At 40.4% G+C, this 24382-nt stretch overlaps 1 long non-coding RNA gene across 6 annotated transcripts in view; it reads right to left on the bottom strand.

The window, feature by feature from the left end:
* Positions 1-24382, bottom strand: part of LOC115571641 (uncharacterized) — a 203008-nt gene that overhangs the window by 6908 nt on the left and 171718 nt on the right. For 4 of the 6 annotated variants that reach the window (XR_003981955.1, XR_003981957.1, XR_003981958.1 and 1 more), the window contains 2 exons: positions 6575-6679; positions 3973-4073 (listed from right to left, as the gene is read on the bottom strand). This is a non-coding gene — a long non-coding RNA (uncharacterized LOC115571641). The remainder of the gene's footprint in view (positions 1-3972; positions 4074-6574; positions 6680-24382) is intronic. The other 2 variants (XR_003981956.1, XR_003981959.1) reach the window with 1 other exon arrangement.

Below are 24382 nucleotides of genomic sequence, written 5' to 3'. Positions count from 1 at the left end.
TTGAAGAGATTTCTACTGAAGTTAGCATGCTAACCAGCTAGCCCTGGTCTGTCCTGTCACGGTCCAAAGCTTCCGTGCTAGTGGTTTAAACACCTACATTTACCAGTGCTCCAAGCTCAGTCTGGACTACTAACTCCACTGCAACCTGAGTTAATTGGCTCATTGTAGCTAGTGTTAGCTGCATTTTGTACTAACGCTAGTCAAAGGCTGCAGATTGCACCTTTAAAAAATTCTGATGTAAATTTCTGTGTTAGGTTTTTCAGTTTTGTAAGATAAGTCAGTAGTCAGAAGTTGGGATTGTATTAACATTTTGCATATTAAAAATGCTATAAAATAGGTTTTCACTTTTAGCCTATCGATGCCCTAAATTTTGAGCTTATGTGACAGGGTGATTAGCCTAGTTTAACAGAATGACTATTAATGCTATGACGCTATTAACACCTTCTATGTTTGTTTAATTTGAAACAGAAATCTAAGATAAAGAACATTAATAAAACAAGGGTAGCTGTTTTCTAATGTTTTCAGTGTCTTTATGCTAAGCTAAGCTAATCAGACCTTGGGTCTAGCTCCATATTTAGTGTACAAACAAAAGAGTGATCTTGTTGATCTCATGAAAGAAAGTGCATCGGAAGTGTATTACAGAAAACTGTACATTACCTACAAGGTGCAAAGATGATATTCTCATGAAGATGATATTGAATAACCTCTCACTGTCATTCGTGTTTCGACAGTTTTTGGCCTTCTATTCTTAATTCTTGCACTCTTGCTTTTTCAATATCTGACTTCAATCTTTCATCTCGTTCAGGTCGCAGCTATAATTTGAGTAAACAGAGAGAACATTTAGTCTTGGCTCCGGCTCCAGATGCAGTGGTATTACATGAGGACCGGTTCTTTTTCTTTTTTCCTTCTACCCCAACATCCCATTTCCCCCGCGCTTGGCGTGGCGACCTCACCTTTCTGTCATTAAGTCAGCCAGACGCTACTTCATCTTGCAAATTGTTGCGGTCTAGATGATATTCCTGATCGCTGAAGCATACTTGTTTCCCTTCGGTGCTGTGTTCATTTGTCCAATATTTGCATTAGAAAATACCTCATAACATCCACCTGTTCCTAATTACGCTGTTTGTTATCATGTGCGGCCACCTGCGTGCTCTGCATTTGTGTGTGCGAGAGCGTTTTCTTGGAGGAATACATTCATTTTTGATTGCATAAGTGTTTCTACCTCTGTGACTGTGTTGTGAATGTGTGAGTACATGCTTGTTGAGGTGGTAGTCCTGGAGTTCTTTATGGTTTTTATTTAGTCTCCAGTTTCGTTGATTAGCTCTCATTGCTGGTATTTCTTTTTTTTGTCAATGCAAGAATCCCCTTCGGTGAAGATGGAACCATAGTTTTGTCGTTCCAGTAGGCGTCAATCATGTTACTTCGTCGCACTCCTCTTTTAGCAAACTGAAAATGCAACACTTCCTGTTTGTCAGAAAAAAAATTTTTCCCCCCAAAAGACAAAGTCGGGGTGTTGACAACAACAAACAGCAGCAGATCCAGTGCCAGCCAGCCTGGTGCCAGTGATGGCGGGATGGAGGCCAAAAGTGAGTAAATTGGTGGCAGAAGGATAAAAGGAGGGAGCGAGGGAGTAGCTTAAAGGCAGCATGGAGTGGTTACAGCTTGGCCGGACCATCAGAGTCCAACATCAATTATACCATTTATTTCAACCAATCGCCGCGGCAACGGCTTCCACGCACGAGGCCGGAGAGAAATGAATGAGTAATGTGCCAGGGAAGTTTGTTGGAGATTTCTCAACGTTATGAAGCAAACAAACGGGGGAAAACTGACAGGAAACCACATTGATGAGCGTTGAAGGTTACAACTTATAAAGTTTGCAAAATGTATCATGAAGTGAGGAAATTTATGAGCAAATGCACTTGAGATGGAGAGAGAAATCTAAAACGCAGCGCATGGGTCGGACATTCTTATGCAGGATAGTAACCTTGCGAGGCAGCTGGATTTGTTAGATCACTTGATCATGTGATCTTAAAAATCCATCTCGCCAAGCTTGAAGCTATGCGCTGGTGAGCTAACACACAGTGGTTGAGCCAATCGGCATCCTATGAGGAAACGCTGGCAGCAAGAGACGACAGCTGCTGGTGTGTGGTTTGTGAAGACCAGCGAGAGAAACAACTGTTCTATCAGAACCGAGAGGGTTTATTTCACTGAAAGAGGAGCTATGGATGACCCTGAAGGCTATTTCTCCATGGAATGCGTGATTTCAACTCTGATTGGTTCAAGTAATAGACTGTTATAGATGAATGGTACATCCAGTCACCTGTCAAGTGTGTTTTGAGAGCAGCTGACCTTTCGAAACAGTTTCTTGCAGCCCCTCTCCTGATGATTTTGTAGATCAACCATCTGGCGCGTCAGGTTAGCAGAAAAGAGCAGCCAATAAAAGTTTGTTTTCCTGACATTTGACTACATCAAAATGGCTACATAAATAACCAAATAATAAGCAGATAGTCTTTTAACCATATAATGCCAAAGAAGAAGTAGATGACAATGCTAACTAGTTTAATTTCGCTAGTATCTTTAAAAAAAATTTAATCTCTAGCATTTTTGTAGGCTACCATGACTGGTAATAAAGCCTTTTATTGATGCTTTAAGACTTTAAAGCTGCAGTGAGGAGCTTTTTTATGTCAACAATGGATCAAATGACTACGTGTAATGTCAATGGGGTTGCTCACAGAAAATTATAACTGAACTTTGCTGTTTTTCAGCCTCTTTTGGTCATTGTTTTGGTCTCATCAATGCAGTTTTCAAGCAACATGCTTTTTGATTCAGTAGAGAGCTCTGTTAGCAAGTGTTAGCAACTAGCTGGTGAGAATAGTGGAGCATCTAGCTAGCTAGCTAGAGAGCCAAAACAGAGCTTTAGTCAGAATACTGGTTTTACATCATGAAACATGCTGATAAATGAAGGCTATTGTTGGTCCATGTGTGCTGAATGTGTGAATAGGCCACAGTTTGCAATCAACAGAACATCTTTAAAACACGACAATATCTAATGTGTTTTCTGTTTATTCCCTCCATGTGCCCAAAAGTGAATCAGTGCAGCTTTAAATGCGAATATAGTCATAATTTTTCACAGTTGGACAGATGAAGAAGGTACATGTTAAACAGAGGAATAGTAGAATGGGATGTGTTGACAGGACAGTTAGCAGGAGGGAAATTTCTTCACTTCTCTCTCAGACTTTTTCACAGTGTGCCAACATCTTTTGGCTCCTGAGGCTCCACTGATGTAGATTAAGCCAGACTGGCCAAATAGACTGAAGTAGCCCAGTTGTTGTAGCTATGGCTCCAGCGGCTCGAGGGAACCAGGCACGTGGAATGCAGATGTGCGGCGTGCACATGCATACATGGATATTGTGTGTAAGCATGTGTGTACATGCATGCGTCCGCGTGTTTCAAGTTTCCAGATGAAGTGAGAGTTTATGTTATTTAAATTGGCTCATACATCATGCTACCAGCCCATTATTACGGAGGTCCGCTATCTGAACCACACATCTCCTGCTACTTTTTTGTGTTCTCTATTTGCATAAACTGGTCACCGGTTTGAAAAGTGGTCATCACAAATGGTGCGAGGAAAACCTGGAGCGTTGCCTATCTGCTTCAATTTGTTCTTTCCATTTTATGCACCACAATCCTGCAGTATCTGAGCATCTAGTCAGAGGGAAAACACTGGGAAAAAAAGTTTCAATTTCTTGTCTTTCAGCAGTCTCATTGCTAGAGCGTAAAAGCCGACCAAACCCACACTGGACCAATCCCTCAGGCTGGGATATACTGTAGATTACAGGACCTACAGCTGACTACATGTACAGTCACAGTACAGACGATTTTCATTCATACTACAAATGCAAAGACAATATGGCTTTCACTTTTGTGCAGGTCCAGCTGTTTGAAACATTAAGACAGAAAAACAAAACATACCTGTGCCATCTTTATATGAGGTTAGTCTTCAGGTACAGGTCATCTCAGCCAATGTGTAGTCCTGGGACAGGCTTCCATCAGTCTTTTTCTGTGGCAGAGAGCTTGACATTCCAGAGCAGGAAAAGCAGAGGTGTAATTAATTGCAATAATTAACAATGGCTGCATTCCATTTAAATGTTCAAGGTCCTGGGACGCTGCTACTGTGCGTGCTAGCCATCGTTATTAGTCATGTCAAAATGTGCTGGAAAAGGCTTTAAAACTTGTGATGAAAGACTTTAACAAACATTTGAATTGTAAAGTAGGATGGACCGCTTGGTTCACTCAGCGGATTGTTTGTTCCAAATATTCAAATGCGCTCAAACACACAGTTTGTCGAGTCCAGGCAGGAGTGATAACCAGCAGGATGTTCTTCAATAGAGAACAGACTTGCTTTTCCACACTTCTCAATGTGTTTTCTTGTTTGTTTCGTCAGTCTTCTGTGACATAACACTGTGGTTTTCAGTCCATGTTCAATGGGCATTGACTGCTGTACTTGAACAAGGATATATCTGGACTTTACGGCTTCATCGTTACTATTAAACAACTATCGTATGGCCAGTGGTGGACACATGCTTTCTGAGGGTCAGGGGTGGAAAAAATAAAAAGGGCACCAGCTACACGGGGTGGGGGATGCAGGATCACTGATTACTGAAAATAGAGATGTCCCGCTGTTGGGAAATGTATAATAGCGGTTTTTATCAGTATCAGGGAAATTATAGCCAATAATTATAGTTGATAATGCAAAGCCAAATTGTTTTCATGGACTTAACAAACTACATCTACACACTCTGATACAGAAGGTGGGGGTGTGCACCTTTACAGTTGGTTTGTGATCTGCAGATAAACAAGGAGAAGAAGTAGTAGAAGTAGTAGTAGAAGAAGAAAAAGAAGTAGTTTCAGCGCACAAATTCATATTAGAGCTGTGGAATTTTTTGCTCAGTATATCTTTGCCTTTCTTATTCACATTTCTTCTTAGAATACAAATATTATTGGTTAGCTGACCAGTATCGGTGATAAGAAGCAGGTGATTATCGATTATTGGTATGGGCTGAAAAAAATATATATCATGCATTACTTTTCCAAGCTGTTTTCTGGCCATATAGAGCATCCCATACACAACTGCATTGTGTTTTTATCACTAGAATTCCAGTGGACACTCAGACTCGGACAGAGCCATGACTGAGCCATTGGATGACTGTAATGCAAGGCAGTCGGGATGCAGAAGAAAATAAAGAGGAACCAAATGGTTCCAGGTGTACAATAAAGTAGATAGGATGAGCAACCATATTAAACACTTCTGGTTTTCATCTGTGTTTCAAATGTTTTATTTCTTTAATGACAATAAAGCTGAATCTAAAAAAGTTGTACCTGCTCATCGTCAACTGGAGCTGACAGGTCACAGTGGTTGACAGTGTCAGCTTGTCCTTAGAGCTAAATCTTAGTGCAGTCAGACTCTTTGTAACATTCATCGTGAATAAAAAATATAAAGTCTATGCAAAAATGTCATAAATAAAAGCTTGATGGAAGAGTATAAAGAAACCTTAGATGCTGATTTGTGGTCAGTTTCCCTGCTTTCTTGCTGATGGTCTAGGATTGGGATTTGGGATGGGGAACCTGATCCAGGCCTGCTGCTCCCGTCTGAGAGTAGAGCGGCATATGGAATGCATCCACCGCATACATCCATTTTTCATCATCACCCTCCTCTCCTTTCTCCATTGTTGTGCTGAGTTCCTAATGGGACTCTGGTTGACCAGTGGGCCGTTTATATGCCAAAGACTCTGCACTCTTTCATCCCCATGACTGCAGGAATGGATCTTGTCTTCTAAAGTGTCTTTAAACTACATGAGGCTGCCGCATTAAGTGCCGCGGTAACTTCTTGAAAAGTCAAGTTTCAATACTCAGAAATGTTGTAAGGTGATGGCAGTTAGCTGGCACATCAAGCCCTTCACTTAACCCTTAGAAGCATGTGTATATGTATTTCATAGTATATACTGTTTTTCATAGTCTTCATTACATACTTCATATATTGTTTTTAATTGACCTCTTTTACTTTCAGAAAACTGTATTCGGTTCACTGGCACAATACCGATGCACTTACATTTGTGGTACATTACCTGCGTACATTTCACATGGAAATGTATGGTATTTATGTAGGCTAATGCAGCAGTTAGCATCGTCCAGGTTCCGTCAACAAAGAGCCTATGGAATCTTTGATTTATTGCCCAAAACAAAAATCAATCTACAAGTTGTAAAGTTAGAGTTAAAATTCAACTATGGTCCGCCTATAAAGATGGACTAGTAGTTAGCTTACATTACCTTAGGCTAGTTGTGGATGTTGTGTCATCATAAATACATACCTCAGAAGGCTATTTTAGCTACTTAGCTTGTCAGCCAAGTGTCTTATTTTTAAATAAACTGACACAGAACAGTGACAATCAACCAATAACATTGGCTAACATTGGGGCTGATTCCATTTGACCTCTGCCAAACCAGCATGTATGTTAAAAGTCAACTTAAATTCAGGTTCTATGTGAAAAAAAAGAGAGAAGCAGACTCAACATACCTACGGTTTGAATGTTTCAGGTGAATTGGTGGAAGCCTTTATGGCACACTCAGTGTGTGCTCATGTCAGTAGCCCCATACAGTGACAAGTCTGAAGATGTCAAAACTGCAACACACAACCAGAAATTGATCCTGAGCTTACCATTTGTATGTATGTTTGTGATTGGTGATTGGCTGATTTAATACATTCTTCTGATGTATTACTTAATATGCAGTGTTTGACATGGCTGCTACTGTATACATTAATTTATTGCTACTGTATACATTCTGAGATACATCTGAATAATCTTAGAGACAGGTCTCAGTGATGGCATTAGACTCAAGATCAGACATCTCATGTTGGGACAACACAGACTATCAGTAAATTATCACTGCATTTGTGCGTTCAAAACCCAAAAGAATTGGTCTTGTGAGAAGAATTGTGAGAAACTTAACATAGGCGTACATACATACCTAAAACAGAAATGGTTATAACAACAATTGTCTCTTGCAGAATGTTAAATTGTTGACCTTTTTTACCTGTACGAGGATGCAGGAAGTTATTTTGATAAATTTTCATAAATGTACTCTAAAAGAGTCAGGCGCTTGAAACACTCAAATGAAGAACATGTGGAGTTTTTCCGTCTTCTGACAAAGGCTCAAATAAATAAATAAAAAATAAAAATTGCGGCTCAGCCTCTTTACCTCTTTGGCTTTTTTTTGCTCTAGGCAGATTGTGGTTGAGTTGCAAAGCCTCCATCAACAATCTGAGACAGACCTCATTTATAAATGAGCGCCTCGATTGCTTGGAACTACAAGATACTGTATGTGTGTGTGTGTAGACACTCTTAGCTGGACGGGTTTATAAAGTGTTTATATAAAGTGTGAGCGGGACAGCCGAGGCCAAGTGTAGCAAAGGATCTTGAGTTTCAACCAAAGTGCTTGTTTGAGGAGAAGCTGATAACAGTTCGGTTTGACTGTAATTACATTTAATTAATGACCAAAAAAGTCTTTTGCCACTGCCAACCCCAGTTTTTATAGAAACACAGAAGTGCACATGTGTAGACATCCATGACTCGAGGGCGAGGTGTGAGGCCTGGCCTTAAAACAGCTACTGCTATTTGAATTCTTCTTTAATGGATAATTACATCGCAGGAATGTTTATCACCACTCAGATTGCTGAGCACCGAAGATCGAGTTCCCAATGAGTGATCACTGAGCTTATTTAAACAAGAGAAAATGTGTTCAAACTCTGCATGTTGGTTTGATCTGCACAATCGCTTTGCGGACAAACAATGGGTAAAAAATGACGGCGGGCGCTCAGATTGATGTTATTAGACTTTTTTTCAAATAACATCACAGTAAAATTTGAGTAGAGAGAAGCAAGGGAGGAGTAAGTTTCAAGCCAAAAATTAACAGAGAGCAGACCCTCTTATTCACCCTACTTTTGATGTTTTATTAAGATAAATAATATGAATTGTTAAATCGGCAACAATAAGGAGGTTTTGAGTATCAGTATCAAGAAATTCTGAATGTACCGTCGAGTGTTGTAGCCAATGTTGAAAGCATTTCCAGACTGCTTTTTCCCCCAAACTAAGGAACAAAAATGTTGCTCTAACTTTATTAGAAGGAGAAAACCGAATTGTCTAAAAGTATATTGCATCAAAGTTAATATCCCACCATGTAATTCATTTTCCCTCTTCTAATGTGTGTCCAGTCGGGATTTGAAGCCTTAATTCACGTTATATCTGTGGCTCTACAAACACTTTTACTGTGTGAAACTTCTATAACTGCTGTCAATATAGGATGAAAGATCAGTTCATACAGATGCAACATAAAAAAACTTAACAATATGTCTATAATAGACATTATGGTAATCCAGTTTGCTGCGAAATACAGGTAACCAATGCGGCAGCGACCTCTAGTGGCCATTGTCATTGTTAAAGCAATAAAGGAAGAGAGAGTATGAAGACAGGACTTTCACCGAGGAGACTGCTGTTTATGTCCAATGTGAAACCGACACTCAATATTGAGTAATTTTAACTTTCAAACATAATGGAGTCCCATTAAGTGCGAACATCACTGCCATAATGTACGTAACATATCATAAAAGCAAAGTAGTTATTTTAAACCACACCTGTATTGTTTTCCTAAACCTAACCTAGCAGTTTTCTTGCCTTAACCTAACCAAACTTCAAGTGTACGATGGATGTTCGGTACGCTTGCCGCTAGTACACTGCATCATGCTGTTCTGGGAACAGTGATGTATGTCATTTTTGGGAGAGAATGGCAATCGTTAAGGGATGAGGATGTGTTGAAAAAAGAGCTCGGGCAAGTTGGAGAGTCAGTTACTGCTTGGCAGAATGATCAGTGAAATAACGATATCATTTGTAGACCCAGGTTGTGAAAAAGCAGTAATGTACAGCATATGTCATTGGAACAATTTGCTATCTACAGTACATCGCAAGAATATCCAACAAAGGTTTTAAAGAGACAGCTACAGAGGTTCTTGTAGACCGGCATAGACCTTTAGATGAACTATTGTGCTTTATCTAAATTGTGTTTTATCTTTGGGTGCAATGTTAGTGTTGGAACTTTAGCGTTCACTGTCTGAAGATTAAGTGCAGAGATTGTTGACCATATGTATTTAATATGAATTTGGACCCCACGGCAACAAATTATGGCCATCCCAGTAAACAGCTCTGTTTAAGCTTGTTTCTGCCAAACCAAAGGCATCTCATGCAAATTTGGAGCCTGTAAACACGGTCATAAAGTGTAACACTCAGTTCAAATCTGTTATATTTACCAAATATCTCATGAGATAATTTATTTAGAAAGATTAGCTGGCTTGGCTCAATTTGGCAGCACACCAGCAAAAACCCCCCCCCAAAACCTGAATTATGTTCTGCTGCCTCACAGTTTACTGTTTATTTCAGAGATAATGGACTTAAATATAAAAGCACACATTATATTTATCTTGAGGTGAAGATACTGGCGTAAGAAAACTGCGATGGTTTAAATTCATCCATCATCTGCGCTTCATTTTACAAAATAGCATGAAAGTATTGGAACTTTTAAGAAACCGATTCGGTAGTCCCAGATGTTTGACTTCCACCAGCTCACAGTGAGTTCAGCCAAATCAGTGCTGACAAACACGCAAACGGAGGTCAGAAAACTTAACCCGCTTCGACAGTTACAAACACAAAACCAGAAAATGACAAGTGCCTCTGCTAAATCAAAGCTCAGGGTATGTCAGAAGACAGTTTGATTTCATTACTGAGCGGTTACCACTGTCATTGCACCCTTACTGAGAGCAACCCACACTGTGCCCAGGGCCGGGGAAAGAAGCTCATTTCACGCTCATACCAAAAAAATGGATTTAAGCTGGAATGACTTAATGTTTTTTATTTATTTCTTTGGGAATCTAAAAGTTCAGAAAAGGACAAACAACAAATGCAACCTCCGTGATGAGTGAGAGACACAAATGAATGCAGTGGGAGACAAAAGCAGAGACGGGGCGGGAGAGACAGATGGATAGAAGGTGAGAGTCTCTGTTGAATTGCTTTCACTGACAGCTCTGCCTATAATTGATGCCAAAATGAACTAGACAGAGACTTCTGAGTTACATCATTGTTCAATCGATTTAACAGACCTCACTGATGTCTGATGACTTCTGGATTAACGGACGTTCGTCTGTTTTCTAGTGAAGCGTGGGGTACAGCTGACGACAAGATGAATTTTGTGTTTACTGCATTTTAAGTGTACTGACAAGACAAGAGTGGTGTCCACTAAAAAAGAAATACTTCACTAGAATGTGTGCCTCAAGTCTGAATAAGTGCAAGACTGACTTCAATGTAAGGGTAATCTTATAAAGTCTCATCTAGTAAGAAATCTACAACATGGATCAAGTCATAATCTAACATCATCAAGTTAATGGAAAGAAACCTGCAACGTGTCAGAAAATCTGCACCTGGAAATGAAATGATCATTATTATCATCAGTATTATTTTGCTTGCTTAACCAACCAGCCCCTCTCTATCAGGAAAATGACCAGAGATGTCGACTGTGAAAGCAGCTTATTAAAAACCAAATTGACTTTTGTTGTTAGGCGGTGACCTCTAGCAGCTGCTGTAATTATTAATGCAGACAAGAAGGAAGTCAGGTGAAGTAATATGACAAAAGTATGACAAAGGCTGCATTGGGAGGAGGTTGGGATAGACGGTCGGTTTAAGCAAGCATAGGACTTTGAGACAGGAGTCTGCTGTGTGTGTCTGATGTGAAACCAGAAGACAAGGGTGAGTTATTTTTACTTATTAAAAGTACTTAATTTACTTCTCATATGTAACTCAACTCAAGTTATTTCTTCAATGTTGGTGGGTTTGTAACTTAATTAAGTAACATAGTTCTTTAGAGACAGACCCTGATGTTTTCCTAAACCTGACCAAGAAGTTTTCTCTCCTTAATCTAACCAGACTATGACTGTAGGATTAAGGTCCGGTGCACCCGTCGCTAGTATGCTGCAAAGGTCGTGTTGTTTAGAGAATATAGTATGTTGTTTAAGGACTTACAGGCAGACGAGACTAACACTTTATTATCCGAAGTCAGACGGACAGTACATACAACAGACAGTATAAGAAAACAGAACATATAACAAAACACCGTAAAAAACACACCGTACCAAATAGCAATTCTAAAACTGCATTTGGGTCTGTTCAGCAAGGACTATTATTTAGAGCAGTTACAGCTGAGGGGATGAAGCTTTTCCCAAATTGAGCCCTCGGTACCTCTGCCCTGAAGGCAGTTGAGTAAAGAAGGTGTTGAGTGGGTGTGTGATGTCCGGTTCGATTGAAGTTGCAATGTGTGTAATCAGAATTGACCTTTTCAGTTTTTTAGATATGCGGAAAATAGCCAAACAAATGTATTTAATTACCTTTTACATTACTTTTGTTACTCAGAAAACTTCTGACAGAGATACCTTCAAACAGCTCCAAAGTCTCCACACACAGTGCATGTGTTTAACACAAATTAGAATAGAGTAAAACATGACAGTGTGGTTTAACTAGCAGCCACCCTATAATTTAGAGGTACCGACCATCAGCAGCTAGCTTAGCCTTAGCGACTGCATGCAGCGTCCTCACAGTGAAACTGCACAGTTCCCACACGCTTTAAGTATGAACAAAGCATAAATGTAGGCTTACCAATGGATAACATTAGCAAGCCAGCTAGTAAAAAAACATTTAAATAACAAACATTTCTGTGCTACCAGAAGTCCACTTTTCTTCTCTTTTGGAAGATGCCAACAGTCGCCTCATGTCCGCAAGCTAACACGCTCCAAACCAGTCCGTCCACAGAGAGCTGAGAGCCAGGTTTAATATTGGGCTACAGATGAAGAATTACCTTTTGGCTAATCCTAGCATTCTTATTCATGCACTACCATGTGTTTTATTAATTTGCACTGTCACATCATAAATAAACTAACAATAACAAATAGTCAAGTCCGAAGTTCACTGTGTTTAGTAACAGTCGTGTAATTACTGAAATCCCTCAGAACGTTCATTATTGAAAAGTCATCTTTTCTCTGTAACTGCTTAATGCATGATTACAACCACTGTCAACATGTATCTGTGTCTATTTGTCATTTAATGAACTCTCGTAGCAGAATTCTCCGACAGTCGCTCAGCAGTGAGTCCGTAATGCTCGCAATTTGTCTACTCTAGATGACAATGTCCATCACTTTGAAATACGCTGTAGATGATGCTAGAAACGCAATTCCCGAGAAGGACGCAAGAAAGACAATACTTGTTGGTAAAGTAACATCCGAGGGGTTGAGATCAGTTGGATTGTAGCCTGGTAGCAGAGCAAAAGAGACAGACAGCACACAAAAAGAACGCGTAAAACGGTTCTAAAGACAACATCCGAGCTGAAGCAAAGGAGACGGATGAGAAAATGTGGGAGAGAATAAAATATCACAGACTTGTGTGAGCCAAGACAAACTAAAATAAAACCTACTAAGAGCTTGTGTGCTATCCATAATGGACACAGCGCAGTGGAGAGGTGATAATGAACTTCAGAAATACATTCAGCTCTAAAGGGTGTGTCGCATACTCCCTTAAATTACAATTGATACACTCTCGTTTCTCAGTTATTATATTGCATTTAAGGATAAGTTGTGTGCGGTTAGCGCTCACACAAACACTCCACCTCATTAACAGTTCACTGGGGTCATCTGTGTGTTGCTGTAGCTGGTCCAAGACAAACAGAGGAGTCCGGGGCCCATCAGGAGGACAGCAGTCTTGTTATTCTAACGTTTCCCTCCCTTGTCTTTATGGCTGCACCTCCGTATTTATGGTATGGAGCTCTGCTTGTGTTGGTTCTCCCGGGTGCTGGTCGATACAGTCGTACACGATGATCCCAGCTTCTATTATGTGTCCCTAAAATACAGCCTGAATCCAGTTTTCATCACCAGCCCTGTTCATTATCGCCAATATTCTACTCTAGTGCAGTCCTGCCAAATCAGTGGGTTTTGGGGACCTGAGCCAAAAATATTCTGCATCAATCTCCACCAGCCAGCCAATAATTCAATCATGGTGCGCTGCCTTACTTTGAGACACATAAACTTTTACACAGGATCGCATTTACATGTTGGAGCTATGCTAAACCTAGCTGTACTGATGGATATGTTAACAATTGATCGAATAACTAAAATAAAAATGTATCCACAAAGAATGATCCCGTGATTTTAACTATGTGATTTGGTTTTATTACCTGCAAACTGTTATCAACATTGTTTCCAGCAGCAGCCGGCAGCTGTTTTCACCAGTACAGCTCTGATACATCCACTGTATATCTGCCAACCACTGAGTGGACAGACACAGTTAGCAAACAGCTGGTTAACATACTGTAGGATCTTGCGGTTAAAGAGTTATAGAGGGACATATTTTTGGGGATTTAGTGTTGTTGAGGACTTTACACTTTCAAAGTGCTCACAGTACATAAACAAAAAAAAGACAAACTTTGTGTTTTGGTGTTAACACCAAACCCATCAACTTCAGTGGAGAGCAGGTCCATAGTTAAACCCTAAAGGTAAAGGTTATGGTTAATTTATTTTTAATTAACAACCCCAGTGTTGTCAAACAAACCTGAATTGAAGTCGTTTAAGTCCCTTTCTCTTAAAGATGTCATATAATGCTATTTTCAGGTTCATACTTTTAATTTTGGGTCTTAGTAGAATAGGTTTGCATACTTAAATATTCAAACACATTTTTGTTTTTCTCCTGTGGTGCATCGCTGCAGCATCCCTTTTCCCAGTGTTTTCTCCATTTTAGCTACAGAGTGAGACGTCTCACTTCTGTTCAATCTGTGACAAGCGTTGCACATGCGATTTACTTAACGGGCAGGATATTGGCAATCAGAGGCAGAGTAGGGCGGGTCATGCCGAGCAAGGTAGTGTGATCTAAAATAACGCTGCTACAGCTGGATACCCTGGCTTGGTACAGCTGTATATAATATATAATATATATATAGATATATACATATATATATTTATATAATGCCTGTAACACAGAGACGCACATAAGTAACAGTGGTGATGGCTCGACTCCAAACAAGACGTTTCAGGCTTTGCAGGAGAGAGTAACTTCCTTTGGTGTGGACTTCTCTTCGCAGCCCTTTTACATGGTTCAGGAAAACAATCTGTATATACTATAGAAAGGAAAAATAATGTGACAGTTATGCATTTATCAATTGTAACTCCTTTTCTGACAGTATAAAGTCAAAATGTACTGCGAGAGAATGCAAATGTAGCCCCGAAAAACATTTCCCACTTTGACCCTTCAGGAGCTCTGTAGAAATTAGCTTTCACCATAAATGAGAGGAACAGCTTGTGTGTGTTTGTGTTTAAAGCCTGGGGAGGATTCATTGCCCTTAAAACAACCGACATTTGATTTTTCTTTTCCAAATGTTCAAAATGCTTCAATTTATCCAAATGATATCCTATTACTCTGCTGGCTTTAACATGAGAGCTTGGCTGAAAGTACAGAGTGCCTGCCCACTGCTTGTTCTTGGTTCTTGTTTAAAGGCATAAAGAGCCAGGAACAATATAAACAAAGTTTCTTGAATCCATTTTCAAAATCGCATATCTCAGGAACAGTTGATCAAATATTGCTGCACTGATGCAATCATACGTTTTTTTGTGATCTGCCCATAAATTATCAGGAATAATACATTTAGAACGGTCAATCCAAATCATTTAGCTAAAATCTGCAACTCAGATGCATAAATAGGGTGTGCACAATCACTGCTTGTGTCGCAAGTGAGTTCATTTCAGGATGGATTAACTGTAAACATAAGCTTCCGGTGGGATATGTTCACGTTCACGTTCAGGGGTTTTGACGAACCTCCTCAGCTTCACGTCTTTACTTTATAGTAAGTGAGTTTTAGCTCATCATTGAGCTGTCCAGCTCACAATTTCAATGCACCGTCACTGCTCTCCGGTGTTGTTTTCTGCCACATTAAGCCTCTAAAAATCCCTTTGCGCTACCTTTTCAGCACCAGGTAGCAAGTTAATGGCTGGCTGTGAACGTAGTGAGATGCTGCGCAGCTAAAAATTGTGAAACTTTCTTCCTCAGGAGTTGGTGAAGACCAAAAACAGAGCTATAAAAGTGTGATTATTGGTCTGCATTTATAAGGTGGCCCAGAGACTCGGCTCCTGATATAAATATAAATAATGCTGCATAACTGTTAGCAGCGTAGCCGAGCAACATCACCTTACAACTTGATAATATGTCAATGCTGTACTGGCAACATATTTCTGCTGGCCCAAAGTTGCCCAAAAATATTGCAGGTCTCTACTGAGTCTTTGTAAGATTTTTAGTTTAAAACTTTACAAAACCCCCCCCCCCCAAACATTTATGCCTGATTAAGTTAGTATGCTAACTAGCAAACTCAGATCTGTCCTGTCTCCTAATACCACTTTTTAACAACAAGAGGTAGTAGTCCCCTTAGGTTCAGACAGATAAATGCCAGCTGTTAGTGGAATAAATGAACAAAATAAACTCACTCAATGTCAAGCAACAAAATACTCTTACCTCTCTTCTCCTCACTAAACAGAAAAGTATAGCCATATAGCTTTTGCATTCAAGTTTCTCCATTTTAGCGGACAAAGTTGAACTTAATTGGCTCCTTTACTATTCCTAAAACACACTTCATTAAAACGCGACATTAAACCAAAAGCCCAGCTGTGTTCACTGTCTCCACTTGAGCTGAGCCCTACGGTTTGTGGTGGCCACTGGCTCCACATCTGAGTCATAAGCTAATCAGCTAACGGCAGGATAGCTAGCAAAGAGCTACAGGTGTCATTGTGTCCTGTTGAGATGCTGCCCCCTATGTTTTAGTCCTGAGCTACCTTCTGACCATATTCTACAAAGTTTGTGACTTCTTTATTTATACAGTATATACTTAGCCAATTCTTTCCTCCTTGCGGTGCCATCTCGCTCACTCAACAATGTTACCTAATGATGTTTTCTTTTTCAAGCAACAAGGAAGGTTAAATATTTCATACCCTCCAATCATTCAAATAATTTACTGAAATTAATAAACTTTGCTAATTTGTGCCCATGACTTTTCATTCACTTTATCCCTGACACCTGCCAGGCTTCGGTTCCGATAAACGGTTTCCAAATGAAAGATCTTTGACATCATCATCTCAGCTATAGCTTCATTATGTCTCTCCACAGTGGCTATCTGCCCGGAGATAACAGCACTTCTGACACATGACTGTGTCAGACTCAACTCAACTCTTGCTGGTGAGTACTTGTCACATCGTTCTCTCTCTCTATTCCCCTTCACTGCTTCTCATTTCTGGCACCTCTCGTCTTCTGTCACTGTGATATTCCCTGAAGGTTTTGGCAGAAATCTCTGAAATTTCTCCCATCAGACATCTGCTCCGGCTTTCCTCTGCAGTTTTCATCTGGCAGCAGATTTGAGCGCTGCCGCCGCTTCGATTCCAGCAACTGGGGGAGAATAACTCGGGCAGTCCTGGCAGTTTTCTGATTGCTCTTATCCAGAACGATTTACAATGAGCCTAATGGCACCACCGTTTTTTGAACACCACTGAAGCAGGGCTCGTGTGTGGAGCGAACGGCACAAGTTCCTTTTTATTCATCATCACCAATCCGGATAATAATGTTTTCACTTGGACAGAAAATGAGATATTATAGCAATTAGAGAATAAATTGTGCATATTTTTAGCCAAAAGAGAAAAATCGCTTCAATCTAGAGCGCAAGAGATTCAATTACAGCCTTTTCAATATTGCGAGGGAATGATTGGGAGGACGTGGCAGAGGTGGACTTGATTCGAAGAAGAGGTGTTGCTGCTTGCTATATGCTGAGGGGTGTCAGGTATTACATTTTTTCCTAAACAGCAGGGGAAAACTCATGAATTATTAATGATCTAATGCGGCTTCGTGTGGGCAGCCATGAGTCACGAGTAAGCAAACGGTGTGATGTTTGCGTTTTGATTTTAATGGCAGATGAAGTTGCTGACTGAAGTCATTCCCGCTGCAGTTGTTTATTCACAAGTGTTCCGTAACAGTCCCGGAGAAGTAAAAAAGAATCCACGGCAGGTAGATGTTTTCCAGTAAACTGTCCGTTGTTCAGGATGTGATACATGTTTGTAGTTTGTTTGTACGAACTGTTGCGGCCTTTCGAAGGAGCGACAGGAGTCCGCTTTATAACTCAAAGGATACCTAGGATGTTAGTCAGCAAACACTGAATCCCTATTATAAAGACGATTTCTGACAATTGACAATATATGCACTTTCACTCTGATGGTTTAGTCACACAGCACTTCAAGTTGTTTTATCAAAAAGAGAGAATTAGGAACAATTTGTGCAGAAACTCTTTGGAACTATAACAATTCTTTCATTTTTTAAATAGTTTTTTTGATGGTTTGGCCTGTGATGACTGCAGCAGAATACACATACTCATTTTGATGGTGCATTTTTCGATATAGCTGAACCAACAGCACAGCTCGGGATGAGAAACCATCAGAGCCTGAGAGAGTGTATTGAATCACCTCCTAATGAAGCAGCCCCAAATCTGTCACGGTTTCTGGTAGATTCATTCTTGTGTGTCACGTTTAAGTTTCTCATCTTTTTTTCCAGCCCCTGTTAAGTTCACCTGTATCTTATTAGTTTCCCTTCCTTGTGTGTTTAAGTCCTTTTCTCTCCCCCCTCGCTTTATCAGTTCAGCTGTTTTGTTACTTGTGTCTCAGTGTTGCTCCTCATGTTGTCTGCCCTCGTGTTTTTAGATTCCTGCCTGAGCTTCTGGTTCCTTCCTCCTTTGGTTTTTGTATTTTTCTTTGGTTCTTTTTGGATGTTCCTTTTGTATTGTGTTTGGGTTTGCAAACTGTCTGAAAATGCAGCCAAACAAGTGCCTTAAACCTGCATTCTTTCTAACGACCATCACACGCCAACTCCACTGGTTTTTAAAGACAAGTATAATTATATATAAGCTTATGAGAAAATGACCCCACTTTTCACTTCTTTTGTTGCCTCAGGAAGCCCTTTTCTGATGAGTTTGTTGTCTCAATCTGTAGTTTTGTGTTGTCTTCAACACATCATGATGTTTGACAAGTTGCTTTCACAGCGTGTCCTTTGTTCTCAGTCAGATCCAATCAGGATATCCCCCATGGCCCCAAACTTTCCTCCAAACACTGGTTCAACAAACTCAAGATGGTGATGGCTGTGTTGCCAAAACTCAAGACTTCAAAGTGGTAGTCTACTTGTCTGGTGTAGACTCTTAGGAGAATGTCCTACAAGAGAATGGAATAGTAGAATGGGTTTAAGAAAGTGAAAAGACAAACAAGTTTGTGCAGCTGCAACAATGAGGCCAATACGCCTTCATATATATTGTACAATCATATAGTGTGAACCAATGTTTGTATTTATTTTATTTCATTTCTAAAATACACAATGTGGTTGAAATCACTAGGAAACAGGCTTTAACAAGGCCACACTTTTGCAGAAATGTGATAAGTTTACATCACTGTAAACATGTTTGATTTTATTTGTCCATTTATGGACGATCAACAAAGATTTGCCTCACCAGCTGAGCTGAGTCTCTCTGAGGCCGAGCCTTTGCGCCATGACTGAGCTAAAAATCCCTTAAAGTATGCACTGATTTGAAAAACATACCCGTGTACTGTGCGCTGGTGTGATCAAGTGTTGATGAAAAGCACAGAACACCGAGTCATGCTGGGAGAGAGCCGCCACAGCTTTTTACGCAATGCAAGAAGCTATCAAATTCATATTATCTTTGTCCCGAAGTCTGTGTTTATGTGGTGGTCGTTGTCTAGGTTTCTCCGTCTGACAGCACACCCTGGCATTTGACCTCGGCGTTGAACAGCGGAGATGTTCAAAAATCTGAAAATGTGTTTTTGGAAATGGTCTGCCGCGTGCCTGTCAGGTGGATGAGTCTAGCCTCCGAGTGTGTAATCTGTAAGACTGTCCAGCTGGCTGTAACAGCGGACGGGGGACATAATGCATTTTCCATCACCAAATTCCTCATGATTGTGGTCAAATGTTTTCCCTCCATTCATCATCATCAGCATCTTTTTGTTAGCAGTCAGTCAAGCAGGTAGAAATCAATGGTAGAAAAAGACACAGAGGCCAATTAGGGCGGTATGACAGCTTGTATTTTTGTGGATACATTAGCCATGGTGCATGAAATGAAGTACAGCAACCATTTAAGTTACTTGAACTGTGATTTGGAGTGTTGTTGAGCCCAGTGGGGAAGGTTTGATTTGAAGTGAAGTCAGAGGTATCCTAGCATAGCCTGACTGATAAGGGATTTTGCAGCCAGTTGTGATATTTAGCAAAAAAAATGAAGAAAAAAAAAAAAAAAAAAAAAGTGACTTTTTTTGATTATAAAAGACTTCTCTTGATTCAGATCCCTTTTTTTAAATAATTCTGACCAAAATACATAGACTACTGTGTGGGACATTTTACCATATGAAAATCAAATTGCTTAGATGATGAACTACAACCCTGATTCCAAAAAAGTCAGAAAACTGTTTTAAACATAAATTATGTGATCATTTGCTCATCCGTTTTGACTTGTACTCAAGTAATACAAGTGCAAAGTCAACATATTTAAGTTTTAACCATCAGCTTCATTGATTTTTGTATATGTATCTTTATTCTGAATTTGATGCCAGCAAAATCTTTAAAACAAGTTGAGACAGGGGCGACAAAACAGTGGGAAAGTTGTGGAACGCTCCTCAGGTATCCAGATTCATTGGTACCAGGTGATAGTATCAGGATTGGGTATGAAAGGGGGCATCCTCGAAAGGCTCGGTCACTCATGAGCAAGAATGGGGGGAGGTTCTATACTTTGTGGAGCGCATGATTGTGTAAAACTCTTGTCGTTTCCCAGACTTTTATGCTGAGGAAACACTTTGCTGAAATGGCAAACCATCTTGGTCCACTTCAGTCATCAGACTCTTAACGAATCGAAGAGCAAAGTTGTGCCTAAATTAACATTCCAGATCATTTCTTCTGTCATTTCAGCATCATATAATAGGTTAAGATGCCTTCTTAAAGATAAAAAAACATTTTTTTTCCACACAGATAACATTATTACATGTTAATTACTTAAATGAGATCATTGAAATGCATTAAGGTGGAGGCACCTTGGAGGCATATTGTTTTTGTTTCCTCTCAAGAAGACGATACACATTTTAGATACCTCTTTTTCGACTTCCTCCGTTTAGTTTTCCCCATTGAAGTTATTCATTAATTGACCGTTTGCCTGTTCTGGATGCGTTTTAAATCTGATTCAAAAAAGAGAAAAATAGGAGCTTGAAATCTTCAGAGACCATGTGCCTGCTCCCAATGGAAACCAGGCCCTTGATCAGGCTCCAGTTTAAAGCCTTTTTTTTTCATTTCATTCTCATTTTTTGCTTTGTCTCTTGACTTCATAGCCCCGTCTGTTTTGTTTTCCCTGCCATCCTGATTTCTCATAGCTGGTCTGTGGCTCGACTGGAAATCTGGAAGGATGATCTTGGCTGTTTTTGTTTTGTTTTTATTTATTTGTTTTGCTCCACCATATTGGACTTGCAGTTGACTGGTATTGACTTTACAGGTTTGTTGGTTGTAAGTTAGTGTGATGATGAGGGTGATTATTCCTCTCTTAAATCAAATGAGGGATAGGAGCAGATGTATACTGATAAGTTTCAGCGGCTGATTGGTGGTAATACTTTCATTGAATGTGGGGAATAACAGACCAGGACACTGCCTAATAGAACAGAAGAAGTATTGTCAGATAATCCAAAACCAATGAAATGATTCCTTAAAGTAACCCCACCCTATCTGGTGGTGACTCTCTGCAATTATAAAGCACTTTAAAAAAAATAGATTATCTCATTTTCTCTGTTTTGACTATCACTTGATCAAACTGTAATATCTTCAAGTAATAAGCTGCAGTTCATAATCTGACCTAATGGGGGTAGTAAAGGACCATGCAAAACTCACGTTCAGTCCTCAGCACAGGAGATGTGTGAATCAGCACGTCTGCTTCAGGAAGGAGATAATTAGAGGCAATAAATAAAAAGTATTGACAGCACATTCTCTTCTATTACTCCACCGCTCCTTTGCTCGGGTTTACACCTTCAGCAGGAGCTCACGTCCTCGGAAATCAGCACAAAGGTCAGGTGATCGCTGTCACTGCAGGGACACACGTGCAGCCTATGAGGGAGCCGAACCTCACAGCTGGCAAACAAGGCCACCCTCCTCCCTTCTCTATAAGCTTCACATCCACAGCTGGATGGGTCACTTTAGTTTTTACTAGCTCATCATGCGGAGCACTGGAAAGTAAGATAATAAGGTAGCGTGTGTGTGTGTCGGCCAATAACTCCTAGATAAGACTGTCCCACTGACCACACACACACACACGAACACGCGTACCATCTGAGTGGGAAGCGTGTTCGGGAATGAACGCCATAGTTCTCAAGAGAAACTCAGGCTGAGCTGCCATATGTTCACACACCATATAGATGGTGAAAAAAACACACTTTCTAAAAACTTTTTACGAGTCAGAACTTTATAATGAAGTTGTGAACTGAACTCTATGTCGAAAACAGATGTGAGTAACTTCATAAAAGATCTTAGTGTCATGATGCCTGAATGGTGGAGAAGAAGTTTAAAGACTGAACTCCAGAAAATTATAACTTGATTTTCTGGAGAAAATCTGATCTCTTGGCATGCCGGCATACATCACAGATCATTTTCCCGACATTGCAGAAATCATTAAAGACAAACAGCTGTATGTTATCATATAATTTTCCAGCAGCTTTGTGCATTCACGTAGATTATGATGCCGTTTAGACGCGGTGCGTCACTCTTGCAGTCTGTCCTGGAGCTGGCTGTTCATTCTTGCCACTGAAGTCATAGTCCGGTGCGTCTTTGCCTGGGGAGACTGTCTCAGACCACATATTGGGAAGGGGCTGCTGTTTGCTATCAGCAGGGTTCCTCTGCCTGTTAGTGACAGGTTTAGCTGCACGCTGATACGTTGGATTGCAGGCTTTGGAGCAACGCTAGCAGCACGGCTTTAGAGAGTTGGTCATTTGATCAGTCAGTCTGTCCAACACCACCACCTCCTTTGGTCCAGCAACAGTAGTTACTGGATAGACTGCTATGAAATTTTGTACATATGGTACAGAGAGGTCAAATAATAATGACTTGGGTGAACTAGTTTTGAATGAAATGTCTCCATAACCAGTGGATGGATTGGACATTTGGTCCAGGCATTCTTGTCCCACAGGATGGATTGTTATACCTTAAGTGATCTGTTAGCATCACCATCATTAGGTAAAAAAAAAAAGCAGTTTGGTGCTGGACTTAACACCTGCAAAGCTAGCGACGTTCCCATCAGCACCAGTGACACTTTTGTTAAGTGGCAAAACTTTTGTTAAGTGGCGAGTATTTGCATTATTAGCTTACTTGCCAAACAAAGATGGTGGACATGGTGCACAATATTATACCATGCTAAAACATCCACATGTTAACATTACCATTGAGTATGTTAACAGGCTATTATTAGCAATTAGGAAAAACAAATACTCCTACCATCACTACAGATACAGTTGCTGTTAAAAGCTTTCATTGGGACTAGGATCACACCACCTGTCATGTTTTCCTTTTGACCCACGAGTTCTATGTAGTACTCTGTAACCTCAACCACACCCATCTTCAACTCATTCTGATCTCAACTGCACACCTGTAAAGTTTCGTACCTGCATCTGTCATGGTTGTTACACTATGGCGTTGACAACATGTTAAAAAACAGAACCTTTGCTTCAGCAGTAGTTCCCACTACTAGAGAGCTAGAGTTTGCCTTGATGACACACACATACAGACAGACACCTGGAGCTTGTCCAGAAAGGGGAAATCTTGCCACCCAATGTGCCAACCCATTGGCTATCTGCCCAGTGAAAGGCGGTACCTCAGTTTGCACCAACTGTTTGATGAGACTTTTGGAAGACTGACTGTATACAAGAACATGTGGAAGCTTGAAATTATATTTGTTTGGTCCCACTCTGTTGTGTTGCGATTGGCAGGGCTATTTAACTGGTAAAAGCACGTATTGTAAGTCGCTTTGGATAAATTCTAATGTTAGCTCAAGAATATAAGAAACCGTCTGGACACATCCCCGACAGACAGACTTCCAAGGTTAAAACAACACCAGCCAACACTGTCATGGCTGGTATGTAAATGTATCCATAGTGAGGTCTGTGAATTATCAGAAGGATCAGGAACAGTTTGTCTGGAAAACGATGTTGCTGTGAAACTTTTCAACTGTAATTTTCCAATCTTGTGTGAACCTAAAAGGAAAGTCCATCCAACTCACTTATACTTGGGTGGCAGCAAAAATCTCAAAGACAGGTATCTGAAAGATAGATACACAACAACAATCTGCATGGCTGAATGTCAGCAGAAATTTGCACGTGTTAATTTCTTCCCTAGTTTTGTTGAACTGACCCTTTAAGCCTCTCCTTTGACGGTGCCGTCGCCTCCCTCTGTTCTCCCTCTTGTTCTCTCCATCTCTACCCTTCTCTCTCACGCCCACTGTCAGGATCTGCCCTCGTCAGTTACAGCACATGATCTCAGGGATTATCAACCAGCAAATACTTGGCGCTTGTTAATGATGTCATCATTAGGTCCCCGCGGGGACGTTGAGGTCAGCCGAGGAATGATAAAAGACCTTTAGTTAAACACCAGAATCGTGTCGTTAACCCCTAAATTGGCAGAGCAAACAAGATTACTGTGTTTTTGGAGGAAGTCGGTCTTTGGAGACTTGGCTGTGGTAGCGTGTGCTGTTCCAAGGGTCTGGGTTTCTGTGGGTGGGAAGAGGAAGATGGGCACAATGTGGGAGGCTCAAACCAAATCCTGTCTGGGAAGAAATGAGACTGTGGCTGTGACATCTTTCCTACATTTTCTATTGCAGTCTAAGTGGGCTTTCTTTTCTTTGTCTTGTTAGCCATGTTGGCTATCTCTGCCAATGCTAAGTTATCATGTCATACATGCTACACCCAATTACAGTCTTCCAAGCACTAGTGTAATTATATTTAGTTGAAAGTTGAACATGTTGAATAGTATAGTTAGAAATGGATTCAACTTTAGCTGCTATCTCTTTTGATTTGTTGTCTCTCATATTTGATAAAGAAATATTCCTTGACTGGTTTAAGTAGGCCGACCCCAGGAAAATAACTAACAGGCTGTGGGCTAATGTCTATGTGATCCTCTACTGTATGCCGTTTCATTCTCTTGTCAAG

This window comes from Sparus aurata, chromosome 20, assembly GCF_900880675.1.
Source record: "Sparus aurata chromosome 20, fSpaAur1.1, whole genome shotgun sequence".
Lineage (NCBI taxonomy): Eukaryota > Metazoa > Chordata > Actinopteri > Spariformes > Sparidae > Sparus > Sparus aurata.
Note: the sequence above shows the minus strand (reverse complement) of the source record. Positions and strands in the feature narration are given on the sequence as shown.